At 42.8% G+C, this 16629-nt stretch overlaps 1 long non-coding RNA gene across 1 annotated transcript in view; it reads left to right on the top strand.

Moving 5' to 3' along the window:
- Window positions 1-515: 515 nt before the first annotated feature.
- LOC112650754 (uncharacterized) overlaps window positions 516-16629 on the top strand; it is a 30265-nt gene continuing 14151 nt past the window's right edge. Inside the window, exons 1-5 of the long non-coding RNA XR_007407199.1 lie at window positions 516-760; window positions 1888-2055; window positions 2160-2280; window positions 3168-3363; window positions 14749-14985. This is a non-coding gene — a long non-coding RNA (uncharacterized LOC112650754). The remainder of the gene's footprint in view (window positions 761-1887; window positions 2056-2159; window positions 2281-3167; window positions 3364-14748; window positions 14986-16629) is intronic.

Here is a 16629-nt window from a genome sequence, read left to right on the forward strand (position 1 = left end):
TCCGCCGCGGCGCCGGCCGGGCGGCGGCCCCTCATGGCGCCCCGGACGCCCTGCCTCGGCTCCCTGCGTCCGCCCCGGGCCGGGGGGCGGGGGGCGGCGGCCAGGGCTCGCGGCGGGCGGACAGACCGACCCACCGACCGACCGACCGCCCGGCCCGCAGCGCCTCCTTCTCGGCCGGAGGGGGCGGGGCCTCGGCGGGGGCGGGGCCTCGGCGGGGGCGGGGCGGGGCCGGCGGCGGCTGCTGGCCCCGCCCCTCCTGACGCACCGTCCGCGGCTGCCGCGGGGACCCGGCGCGGCGGGGCTGCTGCGGGGCGGGAAGGGAAGGGACGCGGGCAGCGCGGGCGGGGGCCGGGCGGGGGCCGGGCGGGGGCGGGCTGGGGAGGGCTGGGGGCCCGGCGCGCTCCCCGCCTCCCTCCCGTGGCGGGCGCGCGCTTCCCCCTGCCCCGCAACTTTCCCCCTGCCCCTGCCCTCCTCCCCCCCTCCCCCTCCTCCTGCCCCTCCCCCCTGCCCCTGCCCCCTCCTCCCTCAACTAACCTGAGTTCGCACAACTTACCCGAGGCTGTAACAGAGAAAGTGATGGAAACAGGGTTTTTGTTTGTTTGTTTGTTTGTTTGTTTTTTTGTTTTTTTGTTTTTGGAAACAGGTTTTAAAATCAAAGTTCAGGGATCGTGAAAGGTCAGGGGAAACCGTTACACTGGAGTCCAAGGAAGAGAGAATATTAAGAAGGAAGGAAGGAAGGGTCCAAGGTGAAGGGGGGACAGTAAGTGTCTCTTAGGTAATCCCTCTCCCCCCTCCCCTGCACCTCTCCTCCCTCCCCCTGTTGCCACCCCCCCCCCCGCCCTCCTTCCTACCCCTGCCCCCTCCTCCCTACCCCCTCCCCCTCGCCCCCTCCTCCCTCTCTGTTCCCCTCCCCCTCCTCTTTCCCTCTGCCTCTCTCCTCCCTACCCCCTTCTCCCTACCCCTGTTCTCCTCCCCCCGCCCCCTCCTCCTCCCTACCCCTGCCCCCTCTTCCCTCCCTCTAGCCTCCTCCTCCCTACCCCCGTCCTCCTATTCCCCTCCCCTCTCCCCCGTTCCCCTACCCCCTCCCTACCCCTCTTCCCTCCCTGTCCCGTCCCCTATTCCCTCCCCCTGCCCCTCTCCTCTCTCCCCCTGTTCCCCTCCCCCTCACCGCCCTCCTCCCTCCCCTTGCCCCCTCCTCCCTCCCTCTGCCCCTTCCTCCCTCCCTCTAGCCTCCCCCTTCCTTCCTACCCCCTACCCCTACCCCCTGGCCCCCTACCCCCTCTCCCTCCATGTTCCCCTACCCCCCTCCTCCCTCCCCGTTCCCCTACCCCCCTCCTCCCTCCCCCTGACCCCCTCCTCCCGCCCCCCCTCCTCCACTCCCCCCCCCCCCCGCCCCCCTCCTCCCCTCCCCCGAGACCCGTCCAGGCCGCCAGCTGCCCCGGGATCCTGGCCGCCGCCTGTGGGTCTGTGGGTCGTTTGCGCAGGAACCTGTTGGAGCGAGCGGCTTTGGGGACGCTGGCACCCAGTCCCCCGGGCGGCCCTAGAGGAACAAGAGTTCCTGATGGGCTCTGATGACAGTGAAGCTCCCCGGTAGTCCACCCACGTGGGATATCAGGTCGCCACGTGGTCCTTCAGGCATGGAGAAGTGGGGTAGAAAGGCCCACCCTTGACCCGATGCCCCCTCTGACCCCAGAGGTCCTTTGCTATAAGTGGCTTGATAGTAGGGACACCTGGCCTAGGGACTTCCCAAAAAAAAGATTGACGGAGAGACATTTCAAGGATTCCCGCTGTCCAAGGGCTCCTCCAACTCTTTCTGCTGGTGTCTTTTCCACTTTTTTGCCCTTTTTTAACTTTCATGTCCCTGGTTGTCCTCTTCTTCCTTTTCAGAGTCGGCTGAGCCATCTCATCCGCGCGCATTGCTTTGATCCCACCGTGCCCCCCCCCCTTTCTCATGACCTCCCAGCCCCACCCCAAGCTGCTCCTTCCCCTTGCCCTCCAGCCTGTGGACACACTCGGGGGTTGGTCCCGCAGGAACCTTAAACTTCGCAGGGCTTGGTACGCGGCTGGCAGCTTGGGCTCCAATGCAGAACAGATTTAGTAAGGGTGGAAGCGGTCGAGTCATTAATCTCTGAATCTCAGTGTTTGCTTTTAAATTACAGAATGAAGATAATAGTACACTTTTGCCTCGTAGAATTGTGAGAATTAAAATACAGCTGACCCTTGAACAACAGTGATTGGAACTGCGTGGGTCCACTCATAGATTTTTTTCATTCTAGTGCGGTACTGTAAATGCATTTTCTCTTCCTTATGATGTGCTCGATAACCTCTTTTCTCAAGCTCCCTTTATTATAAAATTATACACCACATAATATACATACAAAAATGTGTGTTAATCATTTATTGGTAAGGCTTCCAGTCAACAGTAGGCTATTGTTAATTTTGGAAGGAGTCAAAAGTTATATAGGGATTTTTGGCTGTAGGGATCAGATCCCCACATTTTTCAAGGGTCATCTGTAGAAAAGTTAGATGCAAAAAAAAAGAAAGAAATCAAAAAGAAAAGAAAAGTTAGATGCTTGCTACTATGCCTGGAATCAGTGTTCAGCTATGTGAAGGTATCCATAATTGAAAGTATCATCCCCCCAATAAAATAAATAAAATAAAATAATAATAAAATAAAATAAAATAAAATAAAATAAAATAAAATAAAATAAAATAAATAAAATAATCATCCCCACAAGACCTGCTCCTCCTTTTGAGTTTCTTACTTCATTAGATGACCTTCCACCACTTGCCTGCTGGATGACTGACCAGGACACTTTGGGTCCTCGCTGATCAGGTTCCTGCTTGCTCTTGCACGCCATTCTTCTCAATCCACCTTGGTTTGGCTGAGTCAGGACAAGTGCTTCGGTGATGTCAGACACATGCTTCTTCCTCCCACCTTTTCCAGCTGCTGTGGTTCAGGTGGAGGAGCAGCTCCCTAGTGCCTTCTCATTTAGCTGAAGTTATACTTCTCTGGAAGCTTCCAACATTACCTTCCCATCAGCACCACACTCAATTTGATGTTTCCTTTCCATTTCTCCACTATTCGCTACATAATTACCACATTTGCTCATTGTGTTGAAATGTTTGGCCTACATCACTGTCTCTGCCTTTATTTTCTTTTTAAGATTTTATTTATTATTCATGAGACAGAAGGAAAGAGAGAAAGAGGCACAGGCAGAGGGAGAAGCAGGCTCCATTCAGGGAGCCCGATGTGGGACTCGATCCCGGGTCTCCAGGACCACGCCCTGGGCTGAAGGCGGCGCTAAACCACCGAGCCACCCAGGCTGCCCTGTCTCTGCCTTTAGACTGAATTTCTTCAAGGTAGGCTCATTACTTATGCACTAAGAAGGAGTAAGGACTCTATAAATGTTTGAGGAATGAATAAATGATCACAGTTTATAGGAAAAGATATTAAGGCAGAAACACCAGAGAGAGGACCAACAAAATTGCCTGGGCAAGAATCCATGAAGGGTTGAAGTAGGGTAATGGTCATGGGGTTAGCAGGATGAAAATAAATTAGAGGAGAACATCTGTAGGCCTGGCAACTAACTGGATGGTGGGAGAGAGGGAGGAGTCAAAGATAACACTTGAGTTTATTTGATATAGTGGCTCAATAATGGGACCACTAACCGAGAGAAAGAACACAAAGTTTCTGGGAAAGATAAAGGATTCAGTCTCGGTACTTGAGATTTGAAATATCTATGATATAAGCCAATGGTGGCCTTCCAGTAGGTAGTTGAAAATATGGATAAGGAGTGACAATGGGGCTTCTAGAAATTTTGACATTGGTGCATAGGCAGCAGGCAAAGCCATGGTTATGGATGAGTGAATGGTGGCAAATGTATCAGATATTTTCTGTACTCTTTCAGGTACAAGTAGGGTTGCATTTCCTGGCTTCCTTGTCGTTGGAATGAGCCACGTGACACATTCTGCCGTGAATTGTGAGCATAGCATTTAATTGCTGATGCAAGACCTTCCAGAACTCTTTTTTTCTCTTTGCCATGGCAATCAACAATGTTCTAGAGAGGATATGCTCCGTGAGTCTTGGTTTTAGAGGGAGGATGATGCAGAAAAGAGTCCCATTCACCTCATGATGGGTGTTTAAAGTGAGTGAGAAGTCAACACTGGTCATTTTGGGCAACTGAGATCTGAGGGGTTTATTTGCTACCGCAGCAGATCTTTGTCATTTCTGACTGATACGAATGAGAAGGGAAGAATGAAATCTTGAGAACACTGTTGTGTTCATTAGACTATTTTGCATGTAAGAAAGAGAGATCCAGAGACCACCTTAATTAAAAAGGTGAAAGCAGAAGTGTTTATATGGATATAGATGAGTAGCTAGTAGGAATCCAGGCCCTTCGAAACAGAAGCTGTTCTCTTACTTCGTTCCCATCGGATCTCCATTTTTTTCTCTACCTCTTTGATCTGTCCTCACACTACTGACTGCTAGTTCTTTTATCCTCTCATCTACATTTCAGAAGCACAGTCTAATTGCAAGACCCTTTATCTCTAAGCCACATCTTTAGTGGCCAACCAGTCTGAGGTCAGGCACCCATCCTCATCCAAAGAGTGCCACCCCTACAAACCACTCCCCCCACCCCCACCCCCCACCCCCGCAGCTCTCCTGAACCTGGGAGCAGTCAGGACAGTGCAAACTATAACAGGATGTTTCCATCCTTGCCTGCTACAACTTATTTTTCGCAGAATTGCTGAAGGTATATTGTACAAATGGAAATTAGATATGCCTTAACTTACGCTCCGACCTGCCACCCCAGCCTGTTGCATTAGCAAAAACATCCCAACTGCTTGCCTGGTCTACAAAGCCCTTTGTGATCTAGCTTCTGCCAACCAGTCCTACCTCATCTCCTGCTACCCTCCCTCCAGCCATACTGGCCTCCTGTCTCTCCCTTGAATAAGCCAACCTGGTGTCAACTTCAGGACGCCTGCACTCTGCCCTTACTAATCTCTCTTGTTTGAATACTCTCCCCTAGCTTTTAAAAAGTTTATTATTCCTTCCTCCCTTCTTATTTATTTTAAGTTCTACAGTAGTCTCAGAGATGAAGTCTGCATTAGAGTCTTAGTCCTCCTTTTCTTCAATTGTTATCTGTGATCTCAAATACTTATGGTTATTGCTTTACTGTCTTCCCTAAGAACACCAAAAGCACCATGAAAGTGGTCATCTTTTCTGTCTTGGGATTCTCTGTATTCCCTAGAATAGTTCCTGGCACATGAAATAGTTTTAAATTAATGAAGGAGATGATAGGTAGTGCACTTGTAACTGGCTGTTTTCTGCTGATCCTCCATCAGGGTTCATTCTCTACTTTTCCCTGCCTTGCTGTGTGTCTCAGGAGGCTGAGCTCTAGAGTTTCCATCATCCAGCCTCCTTCATACTCTGGGTTTCCACTAAGGTTTGGCCAATGGAAAGCACCAGAAGAATACTAGACGATAGTAGGAGTAAGAAGGGGTCAGAGTATTTACTACACTTTCCCAACCCAGCTTCACTATTTTTGGCAGTGACTGAATTCTCCCATGACCAAAGTTCCTCTATCAAGTTTCCAGCTCCACCTGGCTCTGCCAATGGTTTCCTGATGCTTCACCATCCTCGTAATACTCCCTTGATTAGACTCTTTACTATGGCCTCTGTCACCCACTGGGACCCTGACCTGACTGACAGCTAAGAAGGTCAAAGGCTGATTAGTTCAGTACAACTAACCTAAGTTCACACAACTTATCCAAGACTATACAGAGAAAGTGATGGAACCAGGTTTTAAAATCAAAGTTCAGGAATCATGAAAGGTCAGGAGAAATCATTACACTGGAAGTCCAAGGAAGAGAGAATATTAAGAAGGAAGGAAGGGTCACCAGTGCCCAGTGTCGCAAAGGGTTCAAGGTGAAAGAAGGACCAATAAGTGTCCCTTAGAAAATTTGTTTTATTTATTTATTTATTTATTTATTTATTTATTTATTTATTTATTTATTCATTCATTCATTCATTCATTCATTCATTCATTTAAAAATGTTTTTTAGATAATCTGTTTTAAAAATAGCCACTTACAGGGGTCCTGGGTGGCTCAGTCAAGTAAGCATCTGACTGTTGGCTTCAGCTCAGGACATGATTTTAGGGTCTTGGGATCGAGCCCTGCTTCAGGTTCCCCACTCAGTGGAGAGTCTGCTTGTTGTCCCTCTACCTCTCTGCTCCTCACCCTGTTCACACCAACTCTCTCTCCCCCATATATAAATAAATAAATAAATAAACAAACAAACATCTTTTTAAAAAATAAAAGTAGCCATTATGGCATTAGGGAAAGTTCTTTCAATGAAAGGCAAATTTCAGAAGTTTGGGACTATTGGAAAGGTGAGTAGAGCAGAGTTTAAATAGCTCTTGTGATGATCCTGAACAGAAAGGAAGGAAGAAAAGGGTGAGAGCTAGTAGGGAATGCCAGGGGAGGCAGATGGCGAGATTACGTGATACTCCAGCGTGTTTATTAGTTGAGATGAAGCAGCCTGGGGAGAGAAAAGGGTTGAGAAACAAAGAAAGTGATGAAACCAGGTTCTGAAAAAGATGAGGGGAAAGGATTAGATGTCGGGAAGCTTTCTCTCAGGTTTAAAGGAATGGCCAGAAACAAAAGCAAATTTGCCAGTGCTGATTTCTAATCATAATGGAGTCCACCTTTGGGGGTTTATTTGGAGAGATGCAAACAGTTTTTCCTCTACCCTTTCGTAGCCTAGGGCATGATTTCCATGAATTTCCCTGATCACAAATAATTTCCCTGGCTTATCTTCTCAGCTCTTTAGGTGTCAGTCATACAGTGGGTACATTTTTCCAGCCTCCTTGTTTTAGACTTGCCACTGTGTCTGTCATTTGAATTCTTTTTTTCTTAGTATCTGTGAGGAGAGGGAAGGAGGTAGAAGAGGGAATCCAATCAAGCATTATTAATTAATCACATTTAAATGCAAAATGGTAAGATGCTATTAAAAACTAATTCAATGGTAAATTACTCTGCAAACTCTAAATTATTTTATAATTATGGATTTTACAATATTTCCCAATATTACCTTTACTCAAATATAAGTACATCCATAATGACAAGTACATTTTGATATGTGGGTATTTTGAAATTAATAGTTTAAATTAATTTGCTAGGATTTATTGCTAGGATTTCTTGTTATTCATGCAAATTGTTTCTCATGGACCGTTATGAGTCTTTGCATGATTGTGATGTCTTTATCTTTCTCTACTTCTTGTTTACATCTTTGATTGGTAGGTTTTGGGGGAGATTTTAGGGTTCTGGGATCAGAATTAGAATCTGGCTTAATTTGTAATAGAGTTTCAGAAGCCTTGAATTCTTCCTGAAACTCTGTGCCAAGTGGACACACAGGCCAGGCATCCTTCAGTGACTACTCCTGCAGCCTAAGGAAAGTGTAAGCAATGAATCAAGTGGTGGAATCAGAACAGTTCTGTTCTTCGAGAAGCTCTCCAGCTAGCAAGGCAAATACTTTGAACACTACTTTTGGAGCACTTCACAGAAGACAAGTGCCTTCTTTTTTTTCAGACTTGCTTAAGATATATAATTTAAATGAGAGTCTGGACCCGGTGTGAGGTGGTTATTTCAGTGTTAACAACTAACTCTTTCTGAATGATATTTAACTTATTTGTTCATCAGAAGCCTATTTGGGAATCCATACTTTGCCAGCTGCCTTAAGGATATAAAGATGAACTAAAGATGTTTCCTGCCTTTCAGGAGGGACAGTCTAATTGTGAAGAAGAGAACATTAACTGAGTTACAAAGCATGGGTAATGGCTGCATCAGAGTGGTGTCAAGAGGTTTGGGATGGCAGGGGCAAGGTAGACGATTCCTGATGGCTGGCCATTTCCAAAAAGCGTCCTTCCTTCTGTTCCTAGGTTTCCTTAGTTCCAAGAGCTAATGGTGAATATAACCAGTCTTCATCTCTAACTCCCTCTGTCCATGATTACCATTGTGATGGGAAACTCTATAATCTTGTCCAGCCTTGATCCACCATCATTTTGCTTACACACCCGCCCATCCTTTACCCAGTACACATTTTCTTCAGGACTGTATCTCCAGCCTCCCTCTTCTCTTACACTGCTCTTCAATACATATTTGACCCGGAAGAAGTGAGTCTTGGTGAAGGTAGCAGGTCAAAAGTAGTGGAAAAGGGGGGAGCACCCACTCATATCAGCTAAGTGGTTATATAGCTAATTACCAGTCATGGTGAGAAAATGGGAAGTTATAGGCTGATGGTACAGATAGAACTTCCAGTTCAGAACAGTCAGAAGATTTGGTGTTTCTAATTTCAAATTTTTTCAATTCTGTGAAAACAATATATCGAGGTTCAGTTAGAAAACTGTTGTTCATTCATGACAGTGTAGGAAAATGCTAAGCCTTGCGGTTATTATAACTGTTACTAAACAAGTAGATGTACACACAAAGTATTGCTCAGTCTAGACACTACATTGATTAACACCATATAGGATATTAGGAAGACAAATGAATATAAAATATTATTTTTAAAGTTTTGTTTAGAAAGAAAAAAAATTTCAGAATATCCTATTATCAATGACCCTTGCTTCCCAGTATAGAAAATATGATCAGAGACTGATATAATTTCTGTAGACTGAATCTATTATTTTCTGGCATACATACACAGAATTTTATGATTTCCAACATGTATTAAATACTTGTGGCTTTTCAGCTGTTCTCATAAATGAAGGTTTATGAAGAAAAATATGATTAGAGAATATTTTTTAAAATTTGGATTTGTTTCAAGATTATTTGTTTTAAGTAAGAGTTCCGGAAGAAAGGCATACTCTGCTGACCTTCAGGCATAAAGTGACCCATCTGGCTGATTTTCTTTTGCCTCATCTCTTCATGTCATTCTCTCTCAAATCTGTCCTCCCATTTGAAGAGAAAGAAGAGAGCAATCTCCCCTGGAAGAAGAGGATTCATCTTCAGTCAACAGAAAGGAATTTTAAAAAACCAAACAGAAGGGGTAGACAGGCTTGCTTCTTAAACCACCAAATAAGGTCTTATTCAGTAATTATTTATTGGGAACATCTATGATTTCAGCATTTTAAAGGACGCACTGAAACTGAGACTGCCCTCACAGATCCATCTTGCAGTGTGAGAGGCATAAACAAATATAGCATGGAGCGTTAGATATAAGGGCAGCACAGAGGAAGGAGTGACTAAATCTGTCTGGGTATCAGAGAAAGTTTTGCAGGAAAGGTGATATTTGAGCTGGATGTTGAAGGATGAGTATACACTTATTTATATCCTGCTTATTCCAAAGGGATTTAAGGTACCTAGTAGGAGTTGACCAGATAGTGGAGGAGTAGAATAGCATTTCAGACACAGGAAGTGCCAAAGCACAGAAATGTGAAAGGGCACAGTATGCTTGGGAAGTCGTGGGAAGGTTTGAGGGCAGATGCACAGAGGACACATGTGAGCCTGGGGGGTGGGAAGTGAGACAGCATAACCGCTGGGCCAATCTCTAGCAGTGATTTGCAAACTTAGACACTTATCAGAATCCCCTGGAGGCTTTTAAAAGCACAGATCCTTGGGCCTCATCCCCAGAGATCTTGATTCTGCAGATTTGGGGTAAGAGAGGGCAAGAATTTACATTTTTTACAAATTTCCTAGTGATGTTGACACAGCTGGTCCTGGTTCCACACTTTCAGAACCACTTCTTTAGAGTTGGGATTTTATCCTATAGTCCATTGAGAGTACCTGAAATTTGTGTAGTTTGAGAAAGAGTGAATCAGATCTGGATTTAGAAAGTTTACTGGCAGCTATGAGGAGAACAAGGGAGGAAAACCACTTGGTAGATTATTTCACACGTCCAAGAGACAAAGTAAATGGACCTCAACCCATTTACAGAAAGAGGAAATACACTTAAGAATGTCTAGAGGCAATAAATAAATAAATAAATAAATAAATAAATAAATAAACAAACAACAACAAAAAAGAATGTCTAGAAGCATAATCAAGATTACTTGGAATGATCGAATATGGGGAATGAGGGAAAGGGAAGGAATCTCAGAATGTTAAAATTATGTTCCATAATGTAACCAAAATACTATAAAATTTATTCAAAGGACCTCATGCTACCAAAATCTTTAAAATGGGCTCTAAGAAATCTTGCAAAATTTCAGATGATTTTTTTTTTTTAATTTTTATTTATTTATGATAGTCACACAGAGAGAGAGAGACACAGGCAGAGGGAGAAGCAGGCTCCATGCACCGGGAGCCCGAGGTGGGATTCAATCCCGAGTCTCTAGGATCACGCCCTGGGCCAAAGGCAGGCGCCAAACCGCTGAGCCACCCAGGGATCCCTCAGATGACTTTCTTGCCAGTGTCGTGTATAATGCTTTTAGAGCCAAAGAGAGAGAGAGAGAGGGAGAGGGATAGCTTGGTCATGGTCATTCATCAGTCACTCCTCAAAAATGTGTGACATGAAGCCCACTCAGGTATGGTCAGGCCTTTGTGAGGTAGCATCATCTAGGGGTGCTATTTACCCACTATGTCCATTAACATCGGAACTTTGATTCCAAGTATCAGCTGTGGTCTTTCCAGCCTCCATATACTCTTAATAACTATAGGAGTTTCCCCTGATACGTAGGAACTTTGTAGACACAACATGAAGGATCGGTTACAACTGGCTGACACCACAGAAGAGAAAGTGAAGTATATATGAGTAACTTGATCCTAAATTGAACCCATAATAACAATTCAGCAAAGTTTTGATTTTAGCTTCAAGTTTCTCTTTGCAACTGAATCCTTAGCCAAGTGTGCCTAAGGAGCCATCTCTGTTCTGTTCTCTGTTGTTCTCACGGTGCCAGGTTCTGCTGGCCCTTTTCTTGTGTTTTCGTGCTTTTCTTTCCTCTTGCAGGGCTGTGGAAATGGTCACTTCCTTGTACAAACCTTTCTTTATCTTTTTTGCAATTTCTGAATGTTTCCATCAGTGTCATCTCTGCCAGTGGCATTTCTAAGGAGGTTGATTTGTTCAGTTCTCATTGCTAAATAGTTATAACCCATTATAGCTTCTCTTTGTTTTTCTGCAGCCCATTAACCCTCTCTGTCTTTCATATTAGACTCCAGCCTCTGTGTGCTGCCTGTTGGTAGCGATGAGGTAGGAGCAGGGTAGGAGGAAAGTATGGAGTGGGATGGGAGTAAGGTATTATGTTTTGCTCCTTTCAAATTAGAAGAATAACTATCAGATTGGGTGTCAACTGGAAACAGATCTCTCCCTTGGACAGAAATATTACCGTATCTTTAACAACATTAAACATAATATCTGGCTGTAGCCTTTCAGGAACGTTCTGATTCACTATTTTTATGCTCACAAATCATGTGGGAAACAAAGAAGCTTCATAGTCATTGTTGAAATTAGAGGGATTCATATGTTACTCCTTCTTCTCACCACCTAAATTCTAAACTGGAAGAGACGCATGAGTCTGGAAAAGGATGACCCAAACTTTAACTCTATCACTGATAGGGTCGATGAGGAGTCTGTCTTGGAGTAAAAGCCAAGTAATGACAAACTGCGCCAGTCTAGTCCTCAAAACAGCACATTAGAGGGAAAGTTTGAATCTTTAGCGCAGAGAATGGCTGTCATCCTCCTCCCAGGTAATTCCTTCCACCACCATGTGGAAGAGTAAAGGGGTGGAGGACAAAAAGTCCAGAAAAACACTCTTTCATGGAAACCAGGGGATGAATTACCCAAGACAGATATATTTTCTAATAAAGTTTTAATGATAGTTCTAGGAAAATAACAATGACTAACCACACAGTGCCTATCATTTGACTTCTGAAGAGTGTCAGAGTAATCTCTTCCTTTAAGATAATTAATGCCAAAGACATTAAGAATTTTAAGAAATCAGGAAAGTTAATGTTTATTTTCCAGCCTATGAATGAAGATGACAAATGGTGTAATTATATGCATAACTTGTGAATAATTCTACCAATGAGCTATTTAATTTAAAAATATATGATTTGGAGAGTTAAAGTTTTGCCTCTTTTTTTAAGTTTTCACATGTTGTTAGTGATTTCCACTCCATTCCTCTACCTTCCACTAGTACTAAAATTCTATCTGGGTATGTGGCCACTCCACTAAAGAAACTATCGCCCAGTCTCCCTGGCAGCTAGCAGTAGCCGTGTAAATAAATTCTCAGCGATAGAACGGCAGAGTAGAAGGGATGCCTGCAACTCCAGTCTCATTTGCTTAAAGGAAATACTTTGCTCTATTTTATTCCTGCTTCTTGGGCTGAGATACTGAGATGACAGTCATCAGTGGCATCAGGATCCCTTAAAGACCTAATGGACCAGAGCCTTTCTACAGCCTAGGCTGGCCAGACTGTAAGATGAGAGAGAAATAAGCTTCTGCCTTTTTTTAGGCCACCATGTTTTTTGAGGCTCTTTATAATGTCAGCTTAACATTTGTGCCACTAATACAAATATTTATGCCTATTTTTATTTTTTATTTATGTATTTATTTTTAAAGATTTTATTTATTTATTCATGAGAGATAGAGGCAGAGACACAGGCAGAGGGAGAAACAGGTTCCACGCAGGGAGCCTGACTTGGGACTTGACCCCAGAACTCCAGGATCACGCCCCCGGCCAAAGGCAGGCACCAACCACTGAGCTACCCAGGGATCCCCTATGCCTATTTTTAAAAGTGTAAAATATTCAGTAGGAAGAAATCTGCACGTTTAATTATTATAGCGGGTTGAATAGACATCCCCAAAAGATGGTCTCTCCAGAACCTAAAATATGGTCTCATTTGGAAAAAAAAACATGTTTGAAGATGTAATTAAGAATGTCAAGATGAGATCATGCTGGATTAATTGGGTGAACCCTAAAGCAAACAACACATGTCCTTATTAGAGACAGAAGAGGAAAATACAGAGAGGAGAGAGGCCATGTGAAGATAGGAAGGGACTCAGCGATGCATCTGCAAACCAAAGAACTAGAGCTGGAAAAGGCAAGGAAAGATTCTCCGCTTTCCCAGGGATGATGACTCAGCCTACACCTGTGAAAGAATAAATTTATGTTGTTTTTAAGCCACCCAGTTTATGATGATTTGTTATAGCAGCCACAGGAAACTAACACAGCTATTTAATAAAGTTTGATAATGAAGATGAAGAAGGACATGGAGGAGTTAAAAAAAATAATTTCCTGTTTTGTTATGAAATACTGAAAGGAGTATAGAGCACTAATATGAAAGTGGCTCATTCATTCATTTGTTAGACACCTTGGGGCACCTGGGTGGCTCAGTTGGTTGGGCATCCAGCTCTTGATCTCAGCTCAGTTCTTGATCTCAGGGTGCTGAATTCTGACCCTGTGTCGCTCTACACCAGGCGTGGAGCCTATTTAAAGAAAAAAAATTAATAAAAAAAAAAAAGACACCATCTGATTGCCTGAGGTATATCAGCCATTGAAAAGTGCCAGGAATATAAAAGAGAGACATGGTCCCAACCTTCAAGAAGTTCGTTGTCTCTTTAAAAAAGATACATGAACGTTGATGACACTGGTTCATTTAAAAAAGAAGCTAAAAGGAAAGAAACTTTATGTCACGATTATAGGCTACTTGGCAATGAGAAAACCTCCCACGGAGTTGTTGGACACATGAGTTTGAAATCTAAGAAAATCGGATATTCAGTTTGTTCCACACAGATCCTTCTATTGGGGAATACGACAAACACTGTAATAAAAATGGTTCCTTGTATTTCTAAAGCTTTAACTTCATTAACTTTTTTTTATAACTTAATATTTATTACCTTACAAGTAAGTTGATGAAATAACACTCCCCTCTAAGCAGTTGAACATCTCTAACTTAGAATAATTTTTAAAAATCTATTTATTTGTTTATCAGTAAGTAGACTCCATTCCCAGCATGGAGCCCAACATGGGGCTTGAGCTCATGACCCTGAGATCGAGACCTGAGCCAGGATCAAGAGTCAGATGCTCAAATGACTGAGCCACACAGGCACCCCTAAAATTCTATTTAATAAGGAGAATTTTTCTAGAGTAAATAGAGTTGTTTGTAATATCTCCTCAATCCCCGGTTTATGAAGTGCACTTTTTTGTATTTGGCAACCCCATCAGGGATTTATTTCAAAATTATTTCCAAAACAGTAAAAATTACTTATGATCACATGGAAAGAATGCATTAAATATTATTCCTTGGACTGTATTTCAACCTTGGAACGAGCAATGCAAGATTCTCCCTTGCACAGATAAACTACTAAGCAATATGGAATCTATTATCCACGTCACCTCCTAATTTTATTTTGGAACCAAAGATTCCTAGTAGATTCTCTTATTGGAAGGGACATCGTCCTTAATTACTCTGTCTTCAATGTGATACAGGTAATGTGAAAATCTGATTCTGTGCTCTTCCCTGGTATTTCAATGTTTCATATCATTTTTTTTAAATCTTGGCTCTATTTTTTAACTCAATGCTGAACTTGTATATTTCCTTTTATAATAGGCAATCTTATCTGGGACCCACAAAATGAGGATTTACTACTGTGTAGGAAACATATACTGAAAATAAGTACGCATAAAAATACTGGAAGGAAATCCACCAAAATGCTCTCCTTTGGGTGTTAAATATCCTTAGTGCTTTGTATGCTAATCTTCTATATAATAAAAATGGAATCAATTTTGATGTTTATTTGCAGTTTAAGGTATCATCTTTATTCTACAAATGTTGAAATAGGTAGGAGGAGATTGTAGTGGAGTCTGTCTCACTCATGCTCAAGTGAACACAGCTGGGCCTGAAGTTGTCTTCCAGGATCAAGTGGAGAAGCTCGAGCAGCCCTTCTGAGGAATCCCAACTAAGGAATCTCTGCCTCCGCGTGCTTGCAGGGCAAAAGTAGTGCTGGAGAGCTCTTCTCACCAATCCACGAGGCATACAGGTAAAAAGGAACCAACATTCTAAACATTTTCCTCAATCCAAATTCATTTAAAGTAAGAAATATTTACAACAATATTGAGAAACTATAGTCCCGAAGGAAAACAAATGGCATCACTGACGTATTCAAGTTTAGCCTAAGTTTTTTTTAAAAGGTAATAAAGTTACATTTTCATTTAAATGCCTAGGTATTTACTATAATCTTAGAGTGCCATAAGGTGGTTACTAATTTATTAGGTAGCATTAAAATTCGCATTTTAATGAATTGTCTTTTTTTGCCACTAAATTCTATACAGCTTATCTCAGTAGTATTGGGTTTTGGTAATATAATGTTTGACAAACTGATAACTTTTGGAAGAGGTTAACATGAAATCCTTTGTTCTGTGAAAGTAAAGCAGCTGGGAGCACTTTTTTATTTTAAACACCTACGCAGGTAAATGACATACAACAAAATCAGTTTTGGGTTGATGTTGCTGTTTCTTCACTCTCTGAATAAGATTTTTGTAGGGCTCACACAGCCATTTTGCTTCCTGGAGTGAATCTTCTTTCATATTTTTTCATTCAAGTTTTCATATGAATGTTTTTAAATAAAATATATAAGTGGAAAAATATGAAACCTGTGATATTGTTTTCCAGGGTGTTCAGTGTCAGCCTCAAAACACAAAAAAGAAAAAAGCAAATGGGACAACAAATAAAGTTGTCCTGTGTTTTTAAGACTTAAAACATTCACCTATAAAAACACTGATATTGGGATCCCTGGGTGGCCCAGCGGTTTGGCGCCTGCCTTTGGCTCAGGGCGCGATCCTGGAGACCCGGGATCGAATCCCACGTCGGGCTCCCGGTGCATGGAGCCTGCTTCTCCCTCTGCCTGTGTCTCTGCCTCTCTCTCTCTCTCTCTCTCTCTCTCTGTGTGACTATCGTAAATAAATAAATAAATAATTAAAAAAAAAAACACACTGATATTTTCAGACAAACAGAAAAATGTTTCCCTGCTGAAACAGTATTTGCTATTATAGGATAGATAGTTAAATCGAATGAGAAATAAGGGCAAGCATAGACAAATACCAAAGAAAAACTTCATTGTGCAAATGTTCTCAAAAATAAACTTGGAGAAACATACCTCCCTGAGTATAAATATTTCAGCTGAGTTTATGTAAAGGTGTTATCTGTTGAAGTCAGCAGAAAACATGCCTTCATACAATTCGGGCTAGAATATGGTTTTTTAATGATTGCTAAAGTCTCATAGAAAGGTCTATATAATTTCTTGTCTTGTGTTAAGCAAGAGTTCTTGTTTCCATGTTCAGGTTTTCTGTGAATTAATATTTTGAAATATCAATTTCCTAAAAATGAGGCATGATCATTATTTCAGTTGTAGAGCTTTTTTTTTTTTTTTTTTACATTTTTATTTATGATAGTCACAGAGAGAGAGAGAGGCAGAGACACAGGCAGAGGGAGAAGCAGGCTCCATGCACCGGGAGCCCGACGTGGGATTCGATCCCGGGTCTCCAGGATCGCGCCCTGAGCCAAAGGCAGGCGCCAAGCCGCTGTGCCACCCAGGGATCCCATTATTTCAGTTGTAAACAATCAGTCGCAACCTTTTCTTTTGCAAACCTGCCTTGAAAATACTATGTGAGCTTTTACATGTTAG

This window comes from Canis lupus, chromosome 29 (genome assembly GCF_003254725.2).
Source record: "Canis lupus dingo isolate Sandy chromosome 29, ASM325472v2, whole genome shotgun sequence".
NCBI lineage: Eukaryota > Metazoa > Chordata > Mammalia > Carnivora > Canidae > Canis > Canis lupus.